This window comes from Ascaphus truei, chromosome 8 (genome assembly GCF_040206685.1).
Source record: "Ascaphus truei isolate aAscTru1 chromosome 8, aAscTru1.hap1, whole genome shotgun sequence".
Taxonomy (NCBI): Eukaryota; Metazoa; Chordata; class Amphibia; order Anura; family Ascaphidae; genus Ascaphus; species Ascaphus truei.
In genome coordinates this window covers 35,301,419-35,325,987 of record NC_134490.1, presented here as the reverse complement: position 1 = coordinate 35,325,987, position 24,569 = coordinate 35,301,419, and the positions used below count along the sequence as shown (strand labels likewise).

At 44.2% G+C, this 24,569-nt stretch overlaps 1 protein-coding gene across 7 annotated transcripts in view; it reads left to right on the top strand.

The window, feature by feature from the left end:
- Positions 1-24,569, top strand: part of PTPRS (protein tyrosine phosphatase receptor type S) — a 170,790-nt gene that overhangs the window by 21,348 nt on the left and 124,873 nt on the right. For 3 of the 7 annotated variants that reach the window (XM_075611406.1, XM_075611405.1, XM_075611402.1), the window contains exon 1: positions 18,233-18,478. The exons of 1 other annotated variant lie outside the window; for it this stretch is intronic. The gene's annotated coding sequence lies outside the window, so the exon portion shown is untranslated. Of the gene's footprint in view, positions 1-18,231; positions 18,479-21,918; positions 22,063-24,569 lie in introns of those variants that run through there. 3 more of the 7 variants (XM_075611401.1, XM_075611400.1, XM_075611399.1) reach the window with 2 other exon arrangements.

The window sequence follows — 24,569 nt, the reverse complement described above, 5'->3', positions numbered from 1 at the left end:
AAAACAGGCCCAGTTAATTAACACATAACAGCATTCAGGTACAAGACGTAGAGCTGTCTTTTGTCGTTAGAAATTGGAGAACAGATAAAGAATCAAAGGCTCCTATTCTAAGAAACCTCCCCCAGGGTTGCAAATTCAATATTGCTCTGTGGCTCTCTCTGTACAAACTACAGTCCTCTCTCTGTCTCTCTTCCCCCATCTCTCTGACTACCCACCATGTAATATTTATTTCTCTCCCTCCTTTAATAATAATAAATAATAATAACTTTATTTCATATAGCGCTTTTCTCCCAATGGGACTCAAAGCCCTTCACAATTACATTGTAGTGCACAGTATGCAGCACATAGGAATGTTTACAGACACAGTCCCTGCCCAGATGCGCTTAGACTCTTGTGTTTTTGGTGCCTGAGGCACAGGGAGATAACGTGACTTATCCAAAGTCACACGGAGCTGACACCGGGAGTTTAACCAGGTTCTCCTGCTTCAAACTTAGTGTTATTGTTAGCAGTCAGTGTCTTTACTCACTGAGCCGCTCCTTCACTGAGTTGCCCCTTCTAACCTTAGGTGCCCCTTATGTATCTCTGTTTGCCCTCTCTTGGTTGTCTTAGCCTCAACCTTTTTTCCTTCTTTCTTTTGTCTACCTCTTTCCTCCTCTTTCTCTCTCGCTCCATCACTTCCGCTTCTGCCTTTCCTTTTGTTTCACTCCTGCTCCCTTTCTTCCTCCTTGCCTTGTTCTAGTTCTAACTTCCTCTGTCTCCCACCTCTTAGTTTTGTTTCCTGTCCCCTCTCATCTCTCATATCATGGCTGATCATTTGAATTGAGTGGCTGTCACTTTGTTACCATCTCTCTGTGCTTGATGCTCATTTTTCCAGGGAAGATTTATTGGGGCAGATAAAGCAGAAACTTTTCAAACCTGAAGTTGAAATCAGCAGGACACGTTTCCCAGAACCATGTCTGTTCGTGAAGGGACAGAAGTCAGGCTCCCTGTAACCCCTTGTGGGTAGAGAGTAAGGCACAGGGCTAGATAAGGACCTCAGGAGGAACAGTTGGGAATACAGGAAGAGGTTAAAAGACTCAGTGGTTATGTCATTGTATTTCAGCATATAGACTTGGTATCCCTTGGGCTGAAGGAAATGTCTGTGTCCCTCAGCACAGAGGGCAGTGCCACAGCAATGTATGATGTAAGGGATGTCAATCGGGAACAGAAATACTATGCCAGTGCAGATCCGCCCTCACTGCTGCAGACTAAAATGAACCTCATTATGTGCCCCGCTGCTGCTGCATACTAATCTGAACCCCATTCTGTGCCCCGCTGCTGCTGCATGCTAATCTGAACCCCATTCTGTGCCCCGCTGCTGCTGCTGCATGCTAATCTGAACCCCATTCTGTGCCTCACTGCTGCATGCAAATCTGAACCTTATTCTGTGCCTCACTGCTGCATGCTAATCTGAACCTTATTCTGTGCCTCACTGCTGCATGCTAATCTGAACCTTATTCTGTGCCAGCGGCTGCATGCTAATCTGAACCCCATTCTGTGCCTCACTGCTGCATGCTAATCTGAACCCCATTCTGTGCCTCACTGCTGCATGCTAATCTGAACCCCATTCTGTGCCTCACTGCTGCATGCTAATCTGAACCCCATTCTGTGCCTCACTGTGCATGCTAATCTGAACCTCATTCTGTGCCCCGCGGCTGCATGCTAATCTGAACCCCATTCTGTGCCCTGTGGCTGCATGCTAATCTGAACCCCATTCTGTGCCTCACTGCTGCATGCTAATCTGAACCCCATTCTGTGCCCTGTGGCTGCTTGCTAATCTGAACCCCATTCTGTGCCCCACGGCTGCATGTTAATCTGAACCTTATTCTGTGCCCGCGGCTGCTCATTAGCATACTAATCTGCACCTCATTCTGTGCCCCACTGCTGCTGCATGCTAATCTGAACCCCATTCTGTGCCACGCTGCTACTGCTGCATGCTAACCTGAACCCCATTCTGTGCCTCATTAGCATGCTAATCTGAATTGTATTATTACAATTTTTATTGTTGCATGAAAGAGTAGATATAGCTCTAATAATTAGACTAAAATATGAATAAAACCTTCTGTAGAAGGTATGCAGGTATTAGGTGCTCATTTGTAGATTATAACACCTTGTCCTTTGAGTGTCTCCATATCTTTTTTTTCTCATGAAATGTATTCTCTGCAGCTAAGATTATCTGGTATAATATAATCATTAAAAGTTCAGCCCTATGTAATTAAACTGAACTAAAGACATTAATATGCTTAATAGGTTAAAACTAGATTTAAAAAAATCAAATGAAAAATATAACTACCATTGTAAAAGACTGAAAATATTCTTGTTTCAGGGGACATGGAATGAGTATAACTAAGTGTGCGTGTGCACGCTGAAATAGGGGGAGGTGAAGAGAACAAGAGACACCATTTTAGGAAAAGGGCCCATTGACATAGTGTGTGTGTGTTATATATATATATTTCACTATTAGGTGAATACCTTTTTTATTTGGACTAACAATTTGTCATGGGACAAGCTATAGGACTATTGTGAGTCCAAATAAAAAAGGTATCACCTAATACTGAAGAACTCATTTATTCTGCACTATCGCAACTGAACTAACACGGCTACTTCCAATATATATATATATATATATATATATATATATATATATATATATATATATATATGTGTGTGTAGAGGTATCAGTACCGTGTTAGCCGAGCTTCAATAATCAAAAAATAAATAGATGATACCGTTCTGTGGCTAACGAAATGCTTTTATTTGTGCGAGCTTTCTTGATACACTGATCTCTTCTTGCGGCGATGTTACAATGAATGAAGCAAGCAAAAGCTATACTATAAACAGTGTCTATTGGAATGAAGGACCAGCACAGATAACATTCCAATAGACACTGTTTATAGTATAGCTTTTGCTTGCTTCATTCATTGTAACATCGCCGGAAGAAGAGATCAGTGTATCAAGAAAGCTCGCACAAATAAAAGCATTTCGTTAGCCACAGAACGGTATCATCTATAGGGAACCATGTTAAAAATGGTTATTGAGGCAAAAAGTGACACTGTGTGCTCATTTGCATGTCATTTCCCAGAATCCCAGAATCCCTTGCTGCAGTGGAAGTGCTGTATGCTGGGTGATAATGGGGAAAGGCGGGGTTGCAGACCTGCCTAAGACATGCAGATGAGCATACAGCTATATTTGCATATTTGCTTTCCTGTGGAGGGTTTTTGTCCCTTTTTTTACTCACCATAACTTAACTCAGTATTATGATTTAGCCTATCCCATAGCCTCTCTTGCATTCCCAGTAAAATCAACCCCACACTGATGAGACCCATCAAGGTCGAAACAGCTGTCTGTGGGTGGTTTTCTGGGTATGCACCTTAACCCTGGCTGTGCTCAAAGCTGTGACCATGCAGCAAGCTTAAGCCTATAGGGAACCATGTTAAAAATGGTTATTGAGGCAAAAAGTGACACTGTGTGCTCATTTGCATGTTATTTCCCAGAATCCCTTGCTGCAGTGGAAGTGCTGTATGCTGGGTGATAATGGGGAAAGGCGGGGTTGCAGACCTGCCTAAGACATGCAGATGAGCATACAGCTATATTTGCATATATATATATATATATATATATATATATATATATATATATATATATATATATATATATATATATATTCTCTCTCTCTTCTCTATTCGCCCCTCCCCCCCTCAGAGTCTTGATGGGAGTAATGCCAGAATTAAGTATGACTGAAATTATGTAACGTTACTTTCTGGCATTAACCTTCAATGTAGCTTACTGAATATAGGATAAACATATTTTAGTCTGCAATAAACTAATTTGCATAATTTAGAATAACAGCTGTTTTAAATAACGTAATCCTTTTTACTGGAGTATTGTATGTCTATATAAATACTTGCTTTAGTTTATACTTCGTTATAAACGTTAATTTAGGTTAACATTGCGTTACTTAGGCCCAGTTTAGTGAATCTTGGCCTTAGTACTTACTGACCAAAAATTCACACTATGGTGCTGTGTAAAATAACAGCTACTGTTTAGGAGAGCACCTCCCAAAATACTGAAAATTAGAGAGGGGTGGCCTTGTTTTGAAATTAAAAGGTGAAGCATCAGCCTTTAGGCCTCGTTCAGGGTGCTGGCTTCGGAGGGAGGGCGTGCTTAAGTGCGAGCGGCCGTTTGAAACAATGTATTGAAAGTGAATTGTGGTTGTCAGGGTAGCAGCTGCCCTGTCTCCGAAGTACGGAGTTGACGCTGGCTACAGTTTCAATAACAACCCAAGTTGTTTTTTGAAGCTGCAGCAGTGTCACTGGGACCTCGGCAGCCAATGAAATCATTCTTGAGAATGATTTCAAGACAGCAACTTCGATCCCTAAGCTGCTGTCTGTAGCCCCGCCCCCTCCCCGCCTCCTCAACTCTTGAAAAAGTCTGCTGGGGATGATGTGCTCACATCGCCCAGCAGACTGCCGCTCGCACACGCGAACGCCCGCCCTCCAACTCCTGCTTCTGGCACCCTGAACGAGGCCTTAGATGCTGGATCTCTCTGTCAAATCTCAGAATTCCCTGGTGCCTGTCTGTTTCTCCTGTGGCATATGAAAATACCACGTGTGAGCACATTCACATGTCTCAGACAGATCTGCAGCCCGCCTTTCCCCATTATCGCTTAGCATACAGTGCTTCCACTGCAGCAAGGTATTCTGGGTAATGAAATGCAAATGCACAAACAGTGTCACCTTTTGCTTCTTATTTATTTATTTATAAAATATTTTACCAGGAAGTAATACATTGAGAGTTACCTCTCGTTTTCAAGTATGTCCTGGGCACAGAGTTAAGACAAATAATACATGTTTACAAATACAGTTACATAATGAGCAGGGTATACATTATATACAAGACATTGCATGCACAGTTAAAGATAATTTATATTATGGGCGAGTGAAACAGTTACAGACCAGATTAAAATGTGTGACAGCCTTAGATTTGAAAGAACTTCGACTGGTGGTGGCTGTAAGAGTCTCTGGTAGGTTGTTCCAGTTTTGGGGTGCACGGTAAGAGAAGCATCCATCCATTTTAACACAGAGCCCTATAAAGTTTATACCTGCCATATTACACAGCTTTTCAGCACAGCCTGGGTTAAAGAAGATAGCCAGTAACCCTACTCACAGACAGCTGTTTCGAGGGTTTCCTCAGTGTGAGGCGGGTTACTGCCTTTGCAATGGGAAGCTGCGGCATACAAATCTGTTTATGGCAGCAACTGTGGAAAGTGGAACTAACATTGGGGAGGTTTCTCAGATCCTGGGTAGTTTGGAGAGAGTTATCCTCCTCTACAGTTAATATAGGGAGGTCCCCTCTTTCAATATTGGGTGGGGTTTGGTCTCACAAAATTCCACAATCTCTCTGAGCTATAGTGAAGATTTGACATGGTGGCTAGTAGCTTATACAAGTTCATATTTACTTGACTTTATTCATTTTGGTTGCATTTTGACTGAAATCTCTGGTAGGTTTCAGCCTTCGATTGAGCCACCTGTTCTGAAGCTGGAATATCCTTAAAACATGACCTGTTGGGGGGTCCCGAAGACCTGAAGATGAGCCCCCCTGTGTTAAGACATGATATCTGGAGTGCTATTACCATTAAAAGCAAACCATCAAATTACACAGTCCTAAATGTAATGACATGCAGAATCATACCGTGTGTGCTTGGTTGAGGAACATCCTGTGCATAGAGAAGCTGTTGAGGGAAAAGAGCAAGAGTTTGACGTTGTCTATCAACTGGAATATTGATCTTACCCATTATCAGCACCATGTGAAGGACAAGGCTGGGTGGGAAAGACAGATGGAGGAATGTGTTGAGGTCTGGAGAGAGTAGGCTGGCAGTGCAGTAAAATGGTGCAAGGCAGGGAACAGCAGAGTAGGAGGAAACAAACTAAGTATTGTGATGGATGCGGGAAAAGGTGGGAAGGGGAACAAAGACAGAACAGAGTGGGCATCTTGGCATGATCCTAGCAATGAAAGCAGAGCCTTGGAGTGCTTAGCCTGTAGAAGGGAGGATTTTAATTCAGATGATATGGGGACCAGTGAATAGAATGGAACTAAAGAACGGCAGATATAAAATAGTAGTTAGGGGCTTATTCAATAATCCCTGATCGGCCGCCTGCCCGCCGATCTTCTGAAAACTCCCATTGACTTGCATTGGAGGCCTTATAGAATCAGCCCCTGTGAGAGAAATGAATGCGGTAACAGGATTTTGGAGTGGGTAAAGGTGAGGCACAGGGGTGGAAGATGAGGAAGGGGGTTGAAATAAAACATGAGTAAAATGAGCAGCTTTGAGGTGAGGCAGCGAGGTCCCGGATAGTCAAATAAAGGGCGCAGTACAACCCCAAAGAAGGAATTTAATCGTTAAAGAGAGCATGGCGATTGGAGCGCAGAGAGCAAATAAGTGAGAAGAGGTTTGCTTGTTTGCCCATGGAAAGGAAAGTGATGCAGAGACAATGGAGATTCAGAGATGGGGGTGACAAATTGACCACTGGGTATTAGCGAGGGCAGTAACATTATGCGCTGTTTAGATTGCGAAGGGTTTGTATGCACTGGTTTCCGCTAGTAAGATGATATCGAATAATCAGATGTTTTCTAAATCTCTTTATTTATATCCAGATCAGGAGCCGATAATCTCTTGTGAATTAAATATTTCTTGATCCTGTATGTATTTTCTGGGATAAAATGATTTGCTGCCGGGTCGGCTGATCCTGCCCTCTGCAGCTGCCCTGCATAGAGATTTCCAGCTCTCGTTCTGGCTGCGAAGGGGGTTGGACAGAAATGGGCACAGCATTTACCCTTGTGCAGAAAAGTAAAGCTTTTAACCTAGCGACCTCATATTGCACTTCAACTATTTCCTTCTGAATTTTATTTTCCAGCTTTTAAAAATCTCCGGGGTCTATATATCAGGGCAATTTTGTAATAAAGCATGTTGCTCCAATTTTGCCCCTTCTATCCTAGCTTGCACCTTGGGGAGAGTCAGTAGGAGGAGTTGGGGAGGAGGTACATGGTGCACAGATTATAATGAGATGCATCACGTTCTGCGTCTCTGTGAGACATTCTTTTTCCCTTTTACCTGCCCCCCTCCAAATCCTCTATATCTGAAATGGGGCAAGTCCAAAATGAGGCAGCTCTCTGATCCAAAAAACAGAACAGTGCATCTAAACACACTTTCCTCTACATTGATGCATAGAACCCTCTGTGGTATGTAGCCGTGGACAAGTAACTGGTGGATCTTTCTGTGTCTATCTGTCATAGTAGGTAGTGAATGAGGAAGTCCTATGCTGCACATGGCTACTCTCTCGCATGGGAATGATCTCTTTTGTGGGAAATATGACTCACAATGAAATCTCTCTTGATTCATCACGTAGATGATGGGTGATGGATTATGCTGTGCTAAGTGTTGGTTGTATACACACAATACTGCACATATTACATTCCACATAATGGAACATCTGCAGATTGTAATGCTATAAAAATGTCTCTCTTTGCATCCATTTTGCTTCAAAATTACATTACCCATTCTCCCCACAGTATCTTTATGTGTCTTACAAACCATCACACAAACAATTTTAAACACTGTAAATCTGTGCATGTTACATGCACCGTTCCACTCCCATGCAGTGTATCTAACTGAATATTTATTACACGTGTATATTTTGTTACCGGTATACTGTATATTTATTTGTATCACACACTTATTCATTCTCCCTTTCCATGTATATATATATATATTTATTTTTTTAATGACTGTGCATATGAGTGTGCTTGAATACATATGTACATGTCCGTGTGTATTACACACATTTAGCACAGATTCAGTCCGCATTGCACTGACATACATGATGTCACACGTAGAACATGCTCCTTTGTCCCATAGTCACCCTCCATCCTTTATCTGTTATTCCATCAGTGACATTTCACATGTCCATCTCAGGTCTGAGCAGTTTTGAGATGAAATGGTTTTGCTGCCTGTGTCTGACAAATTGGATTTGTTAACCTGTAAAATTCATCCCTCAGCAGTTCAGCCAAGCACAGGTAGTTGTCAAAGGGGGGGCGGTGTCAAAAAGGGGGTTATAGAGGAATCTAACCCCTCAGTGCTGATCTCTGTAAGTGGTTTGGCTGACTTTTTATTACCATGATCTTTGAAAATCTTTGCATCATAAAACCTCCCTCTAGTTGCAGCTGGGAGCGCCTACATTGTGCCTCTGCAGTGAACAGGCAATCTGTCCTAGGACCAAAGTGAACCAGTGCCAGTGACCTGTTTCAGGGCTTACATCTGGGGGATTGAGGATTTTTTTTTAACTAAAATCCTACACTTATAAGTTATTGTAAATGTTTGTATTTTATTTTTAAAAAAAAGGGGGGGGGGATAAAGGTAGCACTAACCTATATATGTGCCAAAATGTATATAAATAAGTGTAAACAGTGAAAATTGAGTGATGTGTACTGAAATATATATACCATACACATTTTAAATTATGGTGGTGTGTGTGCGTGTGTGTATATGTATGTACATATATATATATATACATATACACATATACACATATACACACACACACACGCAATACAAACATATACAAAACGAACATGATAAATCAATACAAATGTGGAAATAAATGACATAATACATTTGGAACAAATGTAAGTAATGCAAACCAGTCCTAGTGATAAACGGGGTGGATCAAAATGGATCTTGAATGAGGAAGCCCAAAAACAGACAGACAATCTAGTAGTTTGAGGAGACTTAACTGCAGCATCAAATAGTGATAACCACATCACAGAGACTAATCTGAAAAGCGAAAGTGAACAAGAAGTGCAAGCTCCATAGTGTGACTGTATAAAAATGTATTCATAGAAAATAAAAAAAGTGGACAGGAAATTCACACAAATTGTAAAAATGCATGTCAGAGTAACGCGTCTGCAGTGCGGAGCGCCCGGCTCACAGGAAGGATGAGGACAGGTGGATGGGATCCATGCGATAGAATGCGGCTCCTTGGCCATCAGCAGACATACCTGCAACCAGTCAGCCCGAAATAGCAATGGAGGCCGCAAGAGAACCCAGCCCTGTTGTTCCTGTAGAGAGTATGTACCGCCGGATAGTTCTAAAAGTAAACCACCTATCATAGGTTCACTTCGGCATCGGCGTACGCACGAACCTCCAACTACCAATCCTCTTCCATTCTGTGAGAGTTGTTACTGTGACATGCATTTTTTAATGCGACAAAAAAAAACTAACTAAAATATCCTAAACGAAATAGCGCTAGACCTACAAAGTGCACAAATAAAACAATGAATAAAAAATATATAGCGAACCAGTGAGAAGTTATTAGAACCACTAAAGGACCTGAATGAGGATCACCTGATAATGGATGCTGCCTGGGGGACACACAGAGAATCACACTTACAATGTGTCTCTGCTGACAATAAAACTCAATTGCCGTCCGCAGCTTGTCCAAACCGGAGCTCCAGCTGATGCTAGTGATAGCCGTGATCACGTGACCCGGCACGCGTGCTGATAGCGACACTGCAAAAGCGGCCTCCACACTCCTTTGGACGGCAACGAAATTAGGCTCCTCCCAACATGTTTCGTGACGATGCCAGTCACTTCCTCGGGATTGTGGAGCCTAACAATCCCTTGTCTTTAAATACCTAAAAAGTTAACAGTATGCCACAGTACTAGTACTTTTATAAGGAAACCTGCCACAGTACTAGTACTTTTATAAGGAAACCTGCCACAGTACTAGTACTTTTATAAGGAAACCTGCCACAGTACTAGTACTTTTATAAGGAAACCTGCCACAGTACTAGTACTTTTATAAGGAAACCTGCCACAGTACTAGTACTTTTATAAGGAAACCTGCCACAGTACCAGTACTTTTATAAGGAAACCTGCCACAGTACCAGTACTTTTATAAGGAAACCTGCCACAGTACCAGTACTTTTATAAGGAAACCTGCCACAGTACCAGTACTTTTATAAGGAAACCTGCCACAGTACCAGTACTTTTATAAGGAAACCTGCCACAGTACTAGTACTTTTATAAGGAAACCTGCCACAGTACCAGTACTTTTATAAGGAAACCTGCCACAGTACCAGTACTTTTATAAGCAACCCTATCACAGTACCAGTACTTTTATATCCAAACCTGCCACAGTACAAGTACTTTTATATCCAAACCTGCCACAGTACCGGTACTTTTATATCCAAACCTGCCACAGTACCGGTACTTTTATATCCAAACCTGCCACAGTACCAATACTTTTATATCCAAACCTGCCACAGTACCAGTACTTTTATATCCAAACCTGCCACAGTACCGGTACTTTTATATCCAAACCTGCCACAGTACCGGTACTTTTATATCCAAACCTGCCACAGTACCGGTATTTTTATATCCAAACCTGCCACAGTACCAGTACTTTTATATCCAAACCTGCCACAGTACCGGTACTTTTATATCCAAACCTGCCACAGTACCGGTACTTTTATATCCAAACCTGCCACAGTACCGGTACTTTTATATCCAAACCTGCCACAGTACCGGTACTTTTATATCCAAACCTGCCACAGTACCGGTATTTTTATATCCAAACCTGCCACAGTACCGGTACTTTTATATCCAAACCTGCCACAGTACCGGTACTTTTATATCCAAACCTGCCACAGTACCGGTACTTTTATATCCAAACCTGCCACAGTACCGGTACTTTTATATCCAAACCTGCCACAGTACCGGTACTTTTATATCCAAACCTGCCACAGTACCGGTACTTTTATATCCAAACCTGCCACAGTACCGGTACTTTTATATCCAAACCTGCCACAGTACCGGTACTTTTATATCCAAACCTGCCACAGTACCGGTACTTTTATATCCAAACCTGCCACAGTACCGGTACTTTTATATCCAAACCTGCCACAGTACCGGTACTTTTATATCCAAACCTGCCACAGTACCGGTACTTTTATATCCAAACCTGCCACAGTACCGGTACTTTTATATCCAAACCTGCCACAGTACCAGTACTTTTACTCTCAAAAGTCTTTCATTCAATCAAAAACATCAAAATACAATGCCATTGACAAAACACAACGAAGTTTCACTTAGAACGCGCGTGCTCGGCACACACCCAGTCTTTTTTTATTTTATATGAATACATTTGTATACTGTTCTCTTTCAAAATATATATATATATGCAGGGGTGTTCCTCACAGCAGTGGTGCAGCCGCAGCAACGCAGTAGGAACGAGACAGCACTCAGAGGTAATTTTCAAAAAGATTTGTATTAGAGTAGGTGGCAGTGCCTTGAGAAAGGTCCTCCTGTGAGGACCGAAATGTTGCCTGTTAACTACTGCTAAGGGAAATGCACCTACCTTTTACTGCATACACGTGAGTGCCAACTACTCTCCATTGACTATATATATATATATATATATATATATATATATATATATGAAAAATTGTAAACGACAGCGTCCTTCTCCAACCACGCACAGACCACTGTGGCCCCAATAGGTGCAGCAAGGTGATACCAGCACAGATGACTGATAAAAATGGCTAAAAATATATACCAATGTAAAAAAGTGTAAAAATATATATGTGGTTAGGAACTAATAATAGGGACTATTGCCCTGTATAAAATAATTGTAGTGTGTGTGTGTGTATATGGATAAATCAGGGGGCAGAGGGTTTGATTCCCTATGGCAACTCTTTTCTGTCTTTTCTGATAGTTATCTGATACACAGCTAGCGCAATCTCTCTCCTTCTCCTTACCTTTATTGGTTCTCTAAGTACAAGGTGGAATACGGGTAAATAAAACACTTACTTGACACACACTTCCCCATTCAGAGGACCCTAAGAAATTCAGCTTATAATTAATTCCCCGCAAAATGAAAACCGACAAATCTTTGCTATTTGCACGGTTACAGATGTTTAGGAAACCCAATTAGACTGTTAAATTATTCACAGCAACAAAAAAGTTCAACCACTTCTTTTATCAGGTCTATTAAAATGGCCAATGTTGTGAAGTTTACAATAGCTATTTTCTAGCACAGCCCCCTCACTCCAGCTTTGGCATCCTTGAAGAAGCAAGTTCCGCCTTTAATTTTTCTGTAAGCATCTTAAATTGTTACAGGGAACATTCAAAATGTAGGGGGGAAATAACAAAGGAGGCAGAGGGAGTAGGAGGTATGATACCTATTATTGGACCAACAAGTAGTTGATATTTAAGCTTTAAACCTCTCAGGGTTCTTCATCGGGTATGCAGGTATGCCAGAACCCTGAGAGGTTCGAAACCTTGTAACAGATCAACTACTTGTTGGTCCGATAAAAGGTATTAAACCACCACCTACTCCCTCGCCCTCCTTTGTTATTTTGCTACATAGAAGAAGGGACAAACACGGCTTCCCACCCGTCTTTGCCTAAAAGGTAGGGGGTGATATTGCTTTTCTAATGGTTGGGGTTAGACTTTAAATGCAAAGTCAAGCGGCTAAAACTGTCCATGAACCCAGGATGGATTGAAAGGGTGTGGACGGTTGTGGGGGTAGTAAGTGGAGTGGGATGAAGGTGCAATATGACATCTAACTGTTTTTTTTTTATGTTCATGGAGAATTAGAAATACAGTTTAGCACCACATTGGTTAACCGTTTCTGGCAGCGTAATGGTTAACACGTCAACCATTTTTAACCTTTTAATTCGTTGACCTGATGAAAGGACCATATGGGATCTAAAATGTTGCACTCCCCACTGTTCATTCATCAAATGAATGGAAGTTACTGCACTAAGAACACGGAGTACAGCTGGACTTTGTATCTCCTGTTGAGGACTTTTGTTTCTACTATTTTTTTTTGATCATGGAATAACAACACAGAGAACGTGGGGGTTTTTTGGTGTGGGGGGGGCACGTAGCTGAATTGTTGTGTCTTTTGTGCGCGGTCTGTCCATGCATTGTGGAAATACACATCTTTTATTCACACTGTATATATGTGCGCATCACCTCCGCGCATCACTATATTTGTTTGCTTGTTCAATTATTTATGTCATGGTATTTCAAACCTTCCTTCATATGTACTGCTCTGCAGTATGCCTTTTAAAGCAAATAAAAATACCACTTGTGGGTACATTTGCATGTCTTAGACAGGTCTGCCACCCTGTCTCTCCCTATTATCGCTTAGCAAACAATTCTTCCACTGCCGCCAGGGACTCTGGGTAATGACATGCCTTTTAAAGAAATGATAGTAGAAGATAGATTGATAGATATAACTTGATAAATGGACACTTTGTCAAACATACCACTGGGAAATCTACACAGACAGCAACCTACCAGAGACTCTCATATCCACCACCAGCTTAAGTTCTTTCAAATCTAAGGCTGTCTCACACTTTAATCTGGTCTGTAACTGTTTCATACGCTCATAATATATATTTTCTTTAACTGTGCATGCAATGTCTTGTATATAAATGTATACCTTGTTCATTTATGTAACTGTATTTGTAACCATGTATTATTTGTTTTACTCTGTGCCCAGGACATACTTGAAAACGAGAGGTAACTCTCAATGTATTACTTCCTGGTAAAATATTTTATAAATAAATAAATAAATAAATAACATTGAGTGAAATCCTTCCTGTTCCGTTGGGTAAGGCAGGGGGGCGCACAATTTTTTCCCTGCTCCCCCGTGCCGGCGGTTACCTCACCCCGGGGCCCCCCCTCACCCCCACTTACCTCAGCTCCGGCGTCGGCACGTCTCTTTGCCATAGCAACGTGACGTCACATGACCTCATTTGATGCCGCGTTTACCATGGCAACGTGTGTGGAGCCAAGGTAAGTAAAGGTTTACAGAGGCCCTGCAGCTCCCCCGGCACTTAATTTAAGTGCATTCGGGAAGCGCACGGGGCCTCTGTAAACTGCGCGCGCCCCGCAGGCAGTCTCGCACTCCCCCTGGGGGTCGCGCCCCCCAGTTTGCGCACCGCTGGGGTAAGGCCTTGTTTATAGTAGGGGCTACAGCGACACCGACGCGACCGTGTGACGTCAGCCATAACCGTCCCTACAGCGATTCCTGCACTCTGGCGCAGGAGACCAGAGATCGCGACCTGGGGACGTGCCACTGACGTCACGCGGAGATCTTCCAGCGATCGTGACCGCGTGACGTCACATGTCGCCGTCGTGCCCATTATCGGGACCCACGACAGAGTGCATGTACTTGCTATGGCGCTGCGCAACATCGCAGTCGCCGTGGCAAGTACTTTAAACTCGGCCTAATGTGGCATTTTCGAGTCACACGGAAGTCAGAGCTGGGTTTTTAACGGTCATTTGAAACCCAGTGAATAACCCTGACTATCTGCTTTGTTACATCGGGGAATCTGTAAGTAAAGCCTCATTCACACTCTACACCATATATTGGATATGCAACAAGGTGGAAGCTCTTGGCCTTTTAACACCTTGTCTAACACATTTAACAGTTATGTCACAGTTTGAGGCATTTCATAGATTTTTATACGGGCCCAAAAAACAAACTTCACAGGACATGAAGGCAGCATACCTCAACCTCAATGAGATACTAAAGTTACAAGGAACCCAATTGAACAATGATTTAGGCTTTAGCAATTTGCAAAAATGTTTTTGGAATATTCCTCTGTGAGTAAATAGTGCAAGAAGATTTGACTGTGTTGAAATATAAATGAAAAGATAAACTGTTTTTAAGTGAGACTGGGGTTTCAGCACAAGTTTTATACCCATACCGCTTGTTTTCTGTAGCAAGATTTAGAATATGGTTGGAACCTTTTTGTGAAACATTTCAATTGGCAGAAATAGTGTTACATGGCTAAGTGCTTTCCCTTTGTTGGTTCCAGAGTATATGTGTATAAGTGGTACTGCTGTTTAACCCCTCTGCTCACGGAAGCATTAAAGCTTGGATGATCTGTTAAGCCTTTAAGGCTGATTCTGCGATACTCCGTGTGTATTACACAGCAGATGGAGAGACTTAGAGAGCAAATTTAATAAACATCATATCAAAATTACTGGGGAAAATATCTGTGCCAAGTAGCAATGCTGTGTGATAAAAGGCCAGGGGTCCTGGATATTATACAACCCCCCTTCCCCCCCCCCCCCCCTCCGGGCACTCTGCAAGTGTCGCTATATGTACTTTAGGCTGAGATTATAGTGTTCGCGCACGAGAGCAACATACTTCTTCCCTAGGAGGCCACCCATAGTTCGCGTGACTGCGCCAGGGCGACCGTGCGGCAGGTTTTGAAAAGACAAATTATTTTCTATTTTCGCACAGCGGCCAGTCACGTGAGCGGTTCAGCCAATGAGGGCGAACCAGCCTGGTGACGGGTCCGCCACGCCTCCCCAATCGCTGAGTTCACCCATCACTCAGGCCCTCCTTTGCTCACGCCCACTATAATCTCAGCCTTGGATTGTAAGAAGCTCGCTGGTGCAGGGATTATTTTACCTGCTGTCTGCTCTTATATTTGTTGCACTTGTATTCTAATCCTTAGTATTCTATTGCCATTATTCTTTGCAGACTCTGAGTATATTGTAGCGCTGTACACATTAAACTATACATACAAGGTTGTAAGGGGGAGAGGGAGACAATTATAACCCCCAATCACACAAGACTGTTGCATTTCACACTGTTCTCTAATTGTATAATTGTACATAATAAATGCTACCTGTTATAAGGCTGGCTGTGTGTTTGTATGTGTAAGAGGGCATGTGAGTGTCGCTGTGTGTTTGTGCGCATTTATGTTACATCGTGGGAAATTGCGTGTGTGAGAAATTGTGTGTGTGAAAGGCTGTGTTTGTGTATGTAAGAGATGAGCTGTGTGTATGTGGTAGAAGTGTATGAGAAAGGGATGTTGTGTGTTTGTGTATGTAAGAGATAAGAAGTGTCTGAGAAAGGGACATTGTGTGTTTGTGGTTGTGTGAGGGTGGCTGTGTGAGTGTGCGTAATAAGCTTTGTGTGACGCTGTGTGGTTTTATGTGTGAGGGGGATGTGTATGTGAGCTGGTAACTGATCTGGTTACTTGTTCCCCAGGCCCTTACAGTAAGTGTAGTGTTTGTGTCTGTGATGTCCCCAGTCCTTGCAGTGAGTGTTAGCTGTGTGTGAGATGATCCTTGTTTTCTTACAGTGATCTGTATGCATATGAGCTACCCATTGGGTCCTTGCCATGAGTGTGGGTGACATGTCCCTTGGGTCCTTGCAATGAGTGTGAGCTGTGTGTGGGATGTGTCCTCTGGGTCCTTGCAGTGTGAGTTGTGTGTTTGGAATGTCCCCTGGGTCTCTGCAGCAAGTGAACTGTGTGTGTGAGGTGTCCTCCGGGCCCTTGCTGTGAGGATGAGGTGTCCTCCGGGTCCTTGCTGTGAGGATGAGATGTACCCTGGGTATTTGTAATGAGTGCGAACTGTATGAGTGTGATGTCCCCTGGATCCTTTCAATGAGTGTGAGCTGTGTGGTTGAGATGTCCAATGGGTCCCTGTAATGAATGTGACCTGTGGGGGTGAGTTGTCCCAACTGTACCTGCAATGAGTGTGAGCTGTGTGGGTGTGATATCCCCTAGGTCCCTGCAATGAGTGTGAGCTGTGGGGATGAGATATCCCCTAGGTCCCTGCAATGAGTGTGAGCTGTGGGGATGAGATATCCCCTGGGTCCCTGCAATGAGTGTGAGCTGTGTGGGTGTGATATCCCCTGGGTCCCTGCAATGAGTGTGAGCTGTGTGGGTGTGATATCCCCTGGGTCCCTGCAATGAGTGTGAGCTGTGTGGGTGTGATATCCCCTCGGTCCCTGCAATGAGGGTGAGCTGTGTGGGTGTGATATCCCATGGGTCCCTGCAATGAGGGTGAGCTATGTGGATGTGATATCCCCTGGGTCCCTGCAATGAGTGTGAGCTGTGTGGGTGTGATATCCCCTGGGTATGCAATGAGGGTGAGCTGTGTGGGTGAGATATCCTCTGGGTCCCTGCAATGAGGGTGAGCTGTGTGGGTGAGATATCCTCTGGGTACCTGCAATGAGTGTGAGCTGTGTGGGTGAGATATCCTCTGGGTCCCTGCAATGAGGGTGAGCTGTGTGGGTGTGATATCCCCCGGGTCCCTGCAATGAGGGTGATCTGTGTGGGTGTGATATCCCCTGGGTCCCTGCAATGAGTGTGAGCTGTGTGGGTGTGATATCCCCTGGGTCCCTGCAATGAGTGTGAGCTGTGTGGGTGTGATATCCCCTGGGTCCCTGCAATGAGGGTGAGCTGTGTGGGTGTGATATCCCCTGGGTCCCTGCAATGAGGGTGAGCTGTGTGCATAATTTAGAGATTGTTATCCTGTTTCCTTGCAGTGATTAGGAGAAGGAGTAGTGTGGGGGCTGCCAAATCGTTTGGCTGCTAAATTTATCCTGGGGGACGACCCAGGATCAAATATCAGCCTCCCCACCCCCTTCCAATACCCTAGTGACTCCCTCACCCTGCAGGATGGATGGATATATATATGGGAAAGGCAGGATTGCAGACCTGTCTGCTACATATGAATGTGCTCACAAGTGGTATTTTTATTTGCAGTACACTGTACTGTTGAGGTTTTTGTCACTTTTTTTACTGTGTGTGTGTGTGTGTTATATATATTAGAAGAAGACAGATCGCTCTGTGTGTGTGTGTGTGTGTGTGTGTGTGTGTGTGTGTGTGTGTGTGTGTGTGTGTGTGTGTGTATAGAGAGAGATAGCTATATATATATAGCTATATATCATATCACACTTATTGTTAAACTACTATCTGAATAATAATGGATTTGTTGAAAAGGCCAACATCTTCTGCTCTGGCTCCACATTAAACCATTCGATGCCAGAGAAAGCAATGCATTTAGCGGCCTCTGGTAGCGAAGTGGTTAAACCAACCTCCACCAATGGAGGAGAATCAGCTAAGCAGGGCGATGTCTCATTAGCATACCGAGCACCGCCCTTCGGGTGCATGCTGCGCATAATTAGCATACCAAATTCCGCCCCACCATTCACAGGCTGCACTTATTTAACATACCAGACCGCGCCCCCCCTTCAGATACATATATTAGCATATCAGACCCCGCCCCTCCCTTCAGGCTCCGCGAGATTAGCATGGCAGGCCGCGCCCCTCCCTCCAGGCTTCTTGCATTAGCATACATGGCCCCGCCCCTCCCGTTATCCTTTCTTCTCTCGCTTGTCTCTGGGTTTATCGCTTCGGGGCTTGTCATTTGATTTCTGCTCCGGTTGGTTGGATTGACGGTCTCTTGTTTGGGATTTCCGGTTGGGTTCGTTGGATCTGTCTGCCCGGATTATGGAGCTGTAGGTTCGGTCCGGTTATCCCCGGGTTGGTTCCGGTCCGATTACTCCGGTGCAGCAGGTTCAGGGCCCGCTTGGGTCTCCGGGTCCGGATGGTGCCGGTAAGAGAACAAGAATGGGAGGAAAATTGTGTGTGTTAATATATGTGTGTGTTAATATATGTGTGTGTTAATATATGTGTGTGTTAATATATGTGTATGTTAATATATGTGTGTGTTTAATGTATGTGTGTGTTTAATGTATGTGAGTGTGATATATATATATATATATATATGTGTGTATATATATATATATATATATATATATATATATATATATATATATATATATGTGTATATATATATATATATATCGTTATTGGCTATTTACATCTGATTGTGGTTGTGTAGTTTTGGGGGGGTTTGTAGTTAGAGGGTTATCTTGTTCTATAGAGAGGGAGGGGATTATATAATTGTGTAGCTGGGGGTCATATATTATGTTGACAGATGACCATCTCTCCCCCTTCCCCGGTGTATCTTGCGTTACCTCTCTCCCCCTTCCCCGGTGTATCTTGCGTTGCCCCCCCTACCCTTTTCCGGTGTATCTTGCGTTCCCCCCCCTGTCCTATACCGGTGTATCTTGCGTTGCCCCCCCGCCCTTTACTGGGGTATCTTGCGTTGCCCCCCCGCCCTTTACTGGGGTATCTTGCGTTGCCCCCCCCCCCGCCCTTTACTGGGGTATCTTGCGTTGCTCCCCCCCGCCCTTTACTGGGGTATCTTGCGTTGCCCCCCCCCCCGCCCTTTACTGGGGTATCTTGCGTTGCCCCCCCCCCCGCGCCCTTTACCGGGGTATCTTGCGTTGCCCCCCCCCGCCCTTTACCGGGGTATCTTGCGTTGCCCCCCCCCTGCCCTTTACCGGGGTATCTTGCATTACCCCCCCCGCCCTTTACCGGGGTATCTTGCGTTAGCTGTGCAACCCCCCTTTGCGGGTTTATCTTGCGTTAGCTGTGCCCCCCCCCTTTGCGGGTTTATCTTGCGTTAGCTGCACCCCCCCCTTTGCGGGTTTATCTTGTGTTAGCTGCCCCCCCCCCTTTGCGGGTTTATCTTGCGTTAGCTGTGCCCCCCCGCCCTTTGCGGGTTTATCTTGCGTTAGCTGTGCCCCCCCGCCCTTTGCGGGTTTATCTTGCGTTAGCTGTGCCCCCCCCTTTGCGGGTTTATCTTGCGTTAGCTGCGCCCCCCCCCCCTTTGCGGGTTTATCTTGCGTTAGCTGCCCCCCCCCCTTTGCGGGTTTATCTTGTGTTAGCTGCGCCCCCCCCCCTTTGCGGGTTTATCTTGTGTTAGCTGCGCCCCCCCTCCTTTGCGGGTTTATCTTGTGTTAGCCCCCTTGCCCCTTGTGAGACTGAATCTTGCGTTAGGTCCCTGCTCCTTTCTGGGTGTTTCTTGCGTCAGACCCCCCCCCTTTTCCAGGTGTATCTTGCGTTAGCCCCTCCTTTCCGAGTGTATCTTGCGTTAGCCCCTCCTTTCCGAGTGTATCTTGCGTTAGGCCCCCTCTGCCCCTTTTGCGGGTGTATCTTGCGTCTGCCCCCCCCCCCCTCCCCTTTTCCAGGTGTATCTTGCGTCAGCCCCCCCCCTCCCCTTTTCCAGGTGTATCTTGCGTCAGCCCCCCCCCTCCCCTTTTCCAGGTGTATCTTGCGTCAGCCCCCCCCCCTCCCCTTTTCCAGGTGTATCTTGCGTTAGCCCCTCCTTTCCGAGTGTTTCTTGCGTTAGGCCCCCTCCGGCCCTTTTGTGGGTGTATCTTGCGTCAGCCCCCTCCCCTTTTCCAGGTGTATCTTGCGTTAGCCCCCCCCCCCCCCCCTTCTTTCCGGATGTATCTTGAGCATGCCTGCTGTTGTTTTTTTTTTTTTTATAAAATCAAACTGAATCCCATCTTCTTCACCGGAGTGATACTCTAGCCCAGTGGTTCTCAAACTGTTGTCCCCAATGACCTTAGCGGTGGACACCTAAATCCATTCAAAATATACTTCGTAGCCCTCTCCCCTGTAGAATGTCCGTATGAGAGACGGATCCTAATATCCAAATAAAGTGCTTTTGAAATATACAAGTATATACAAATCCTATTGATTCAAATTAACATAGCAGTGGTCCACGATAAAGAAAAGTTTGAAATCCACTGCTCTAGTCACTCCACCAGTCATGATTTATAATAGTCAGGAATTTATTACATCACATCAGATCTGTATTCAGTGGCGCATTGCTAGATATTGTGACAGAAAAAGTAAGAATATAAGAAGACCAAAAGCAAATAAATAGGCTATGCTGGTACACAAATATACATATTCACACATATCCATAGACTGGTTCTATAGACACTACACACACAGACCTGCAGAGGTTGTACTCCTATACCGGGTTGATACACACAGTGTATAGACCAGGGGTAGCCAAGAAGAGCTACCAACAGTTCAGGTTTTGGGATATCCCTGCTTCAGCACAGGTGGCTCAGTCTTTGACTGCACCACCTGTGCTTAAGCTGGGATATCCTGAAAACCTGACCTGTTGGTAGCTCTTGAGGACTCGAGTTGGCTACCCCTGGTATAGACACGCAAATATAGAGACACTCGCATACACTAAAGCAAAGCGTATTTAGACAGATTTTTCTTTTTACTCTCTGCACCCTCATTCTTCTTTCCTCCTTTCCCACTCCTCCAGCCCTGACACAGGACACAAGAATCCTGTGCTATTTTGTATTTGTCACCTGCTTTTGATATTGAATATTTTGGCACTAGGCGTAACATCCAGACTGACTTTTTATTTATTTGTGTAAGGCTCCAAATGAAATAACCACCCTGGACATCTCTTCCCCGGCTCCAGCAGGAAAACCCTCCCCTCGGGCCCTCTGTTTTCTTCCTTTGCAGAGGTCGGGTTTCTTATTGGTGACTCGGTAGAGGCTGCTGGCTCCTCTCAGGGCTGATCTGGGGAATCGATAAGATTTTCAGCTAAAAAAAAAATCTCCTTTTTTAGGATTGGCAGGCCCCTTGATGTGCTCCTAATACCCTCACCCTTTTTTATTTGGGGGAGGGGGATACCTGGACCATTTCACTTAAGGCTTTGGTAGTATACTTTCCTTGTGCAACACATGGAACCGTGCATCAACCTTTGTTCTAACAACATTGCATTTTGATCACTTTTTATGCCAGCTATTTTTAAGCCAAGCCTCTTTAGTTGTGTATAATTTTCCAGTAGTATGGTTTGTGTTTCCTCCTTCTCTGGGTGCCTGTGTGTTGTACATCTGAATGCTGGTAGATTCCATCTTGTCCCCTTTTACTGTGTGTGGAACAGATCACTGCACAGTTTTAGGGAACTGGCATGCAGACTATTCTGGTCTCAGTTTGCTTGGGTAGGGGTTGCTTAGAAAGCTGCCTCTTGTCCTCACCTCCCACTGTGGGAGGCCATCTGTTCTCCCAATGGGGGAGGGGGAGTAGGAGACAGAATTCAGAAGGACCCTGCATTCCTCCTGCTAGTGAGAGGGCGGGGATAGAATGACACTGGAAATCCCTCTGAGCTCTCTGAGGCCCTGTGCTATTGGGATCAGGAGGGGGGAAACTGCACCCACCCCAGTGGGTGAGCCATGTTCTGTGAAATTAATATTAGCGACGCTTGGCAGTTTGTTCCAGAAAACGCGTCATCCTGTGATGGGCAACAGATTTGTGAGTGTGACAGAAGTTTCCATGTTGATTAGTTTGAATTCCAGGCCCGAGAGATTCCTTCCTGCCTATTTTTGTCAATTTTGTGAAACATTGCAGTGAATCGAGTGTCTCTGCGGTGGAGTATGGAAACTTCACATCCGGACTAATGGTCCAGTTTGTGTCACTGGTTTCTGTATCTTTAAACACAGATTTCATGGAGTAGCTATGGTGTTGTGTTTGGGGTATTTGGGCAGGTTATTTCACCTTCCGGTGCCCCTTCTACCAGCTTTAACTATGTAATATATATCTCTATCTCTCCTTTTCCTTTACCCCTTCTCCCTCTGGAAGCTGCTCAGAAAAATCAGACCTCCGCATATGTTAAGCTTCCACTCCAGGGATGGCTGCTTGAACGGTTCTGATTGTAAAGAGTTTTGGAATTACACATAGCCTTTTACCATTATAATTATAGATATCCTGACCCGGTGAGACACTTCAGGGACGCTGTGAGTTTCCCACCCGTAGAGCTGACAGGTTACTTGTGACCTGTTCAGCTTGCCGTCATGGTTGACGCTTGTTTCTGTTTTGGTCTGGCATGTCATGTAATCCCATCCACCTAATGTAGGGGATCATTCAGACAGGCTTTATTTTTCGTAACAGAAATGAAAATCCTGACGGGCTGTGATTGCTGTCAGATCCTGCATATATGAGCCTCTCCTGGCCTCCTCTCTAATGGGATCTGTGTCCCTAACTGAATGGATGTAAGGTTGTGGTGAGAAGAGGGGGGAGCAGAATCTTCTTTGACCTTTAATGGGCAATTAAACATCTAGTGTAACATTGTATATCAATCTTTCCCTTCCCCCCCCCCCCCCCCTTGCTGTCTGTCTCTCTGTTAGACTGCATAGCAGGGTGAAAGGTTTCTCTGGTAACCAGAGACACAGCTTGTCCTCGGTACCTCCAGGAATAGTTTGTCAATAGCCCCAGATGTTGCCTGGTAAAATAGAAAGATTTATGGCAAAAGAGAGACGCCCAAAAAGCTTCTGTTACTACATCTAGCTATGTGCGGTATCTAACATCATGAATGAAATGGAGGTAGCCGTGAACACGACTACTTCTATTTCGTTTGTTACTACATCTATAATTAACCCTATGTAATTAATATTTTGTATTATTGTTTGAGAGCGCCCTGACATATTGTGCAGTACAATAGGGGTGTGCTCATGCTCGCATACACTGGAAAAGTGGCTAAGGGGGTCTGCTCCAGGGAGCTTACAGCATTGAAAGCAAGGGAGAGTGGAAACAAGGTGTAATTTGTTCTGTCACTAAAGGTTACATTGGATGTATACAATCAGAGAAAGGAATGGGGTATGAGGGAGAAGTCTGAGGGTCTTATACAGAGAGATGGATAGAGGGGTCTCTTGGATAAAGTGGGGTACATTTTTTGCCTGATGAAGTGTTGTGCCATTTTTGTTGTCCCTGTCAGACTCATTATGTGAGGGTATATAGAGTATTGAGCGCGTTGTCCCTCCAAGTATTCTTCCTCACTATCAGGTTCCCCCCTGCTGCTCCTAATCTCCCGTGATCAGCGGGGCACACTCAGCAGACAATTAAACAAAAATAGGCGCGCATGAAAAGAAACCAAGAGAAAACCGAATTTAGTACATATTTTTATCATAGAAATATTATAATTCATAAAAACACATGGACTACATATACATCAAAAAGTGCCTTAATCACACTAAATACAAATAGGACCAAATAGGTCAATCGCTAGACCTAACACAGGGGATTAGGGTGCAAACACCCAAGCTCACACAGGAGTTCCCCGATTGTAAGAGGGGAAGAGAGAGTGAAGGGACTGCCTAGAGAGAATACGACAGAGCTGAACACTCAAACACCTCCTGTGTGGACCCATAGCATGTGGCTGGGCTGTAGCAGCAGCGGAAACAGACTGTCGTCACGTACGTACGTCGCTGCGTGATGACGTCACCTTACGCGTTTCGTGTCAAATGACACTTCATCAGAGGAGAGTCACAGGCTCTCACAGTGGTGTTTAAATACCTCTAAAGGTTATTATACCCACCAATGAGAGACCTCGTCTGTTAAAGAAACAACCTTCCAATCTGGAACAATTATACATACATACACAGACCTGAAAGAACACAACGATAATGTAATAAACGAACCACCTATTATTACATAAAAACAAAACATGAAAATACAAAAACATAGATGTAAGTACAAATGGAATGGTGACTGTTTGTGACATAATGGTCATGATACATGTCCATTATTAATATTTAAAATTTATCTTGGGGTCCTGCGAGCTCTTAGTAGCTCTGACCCATTTTGGAGGAGTAGCAAGCTGCGATGGTTTTACAAGTACTTCTATTATATTTGTGTAGACATCTCTTGCTAGTGTATTCATTTATTTGACAAAACGCCCCCCTTTTTAGATTGCTTAAACAGTCGCCATTCCATTTGTACATCTATGTTTTTGTATTTTCATGTGAACATCTGGGGCTATTGAC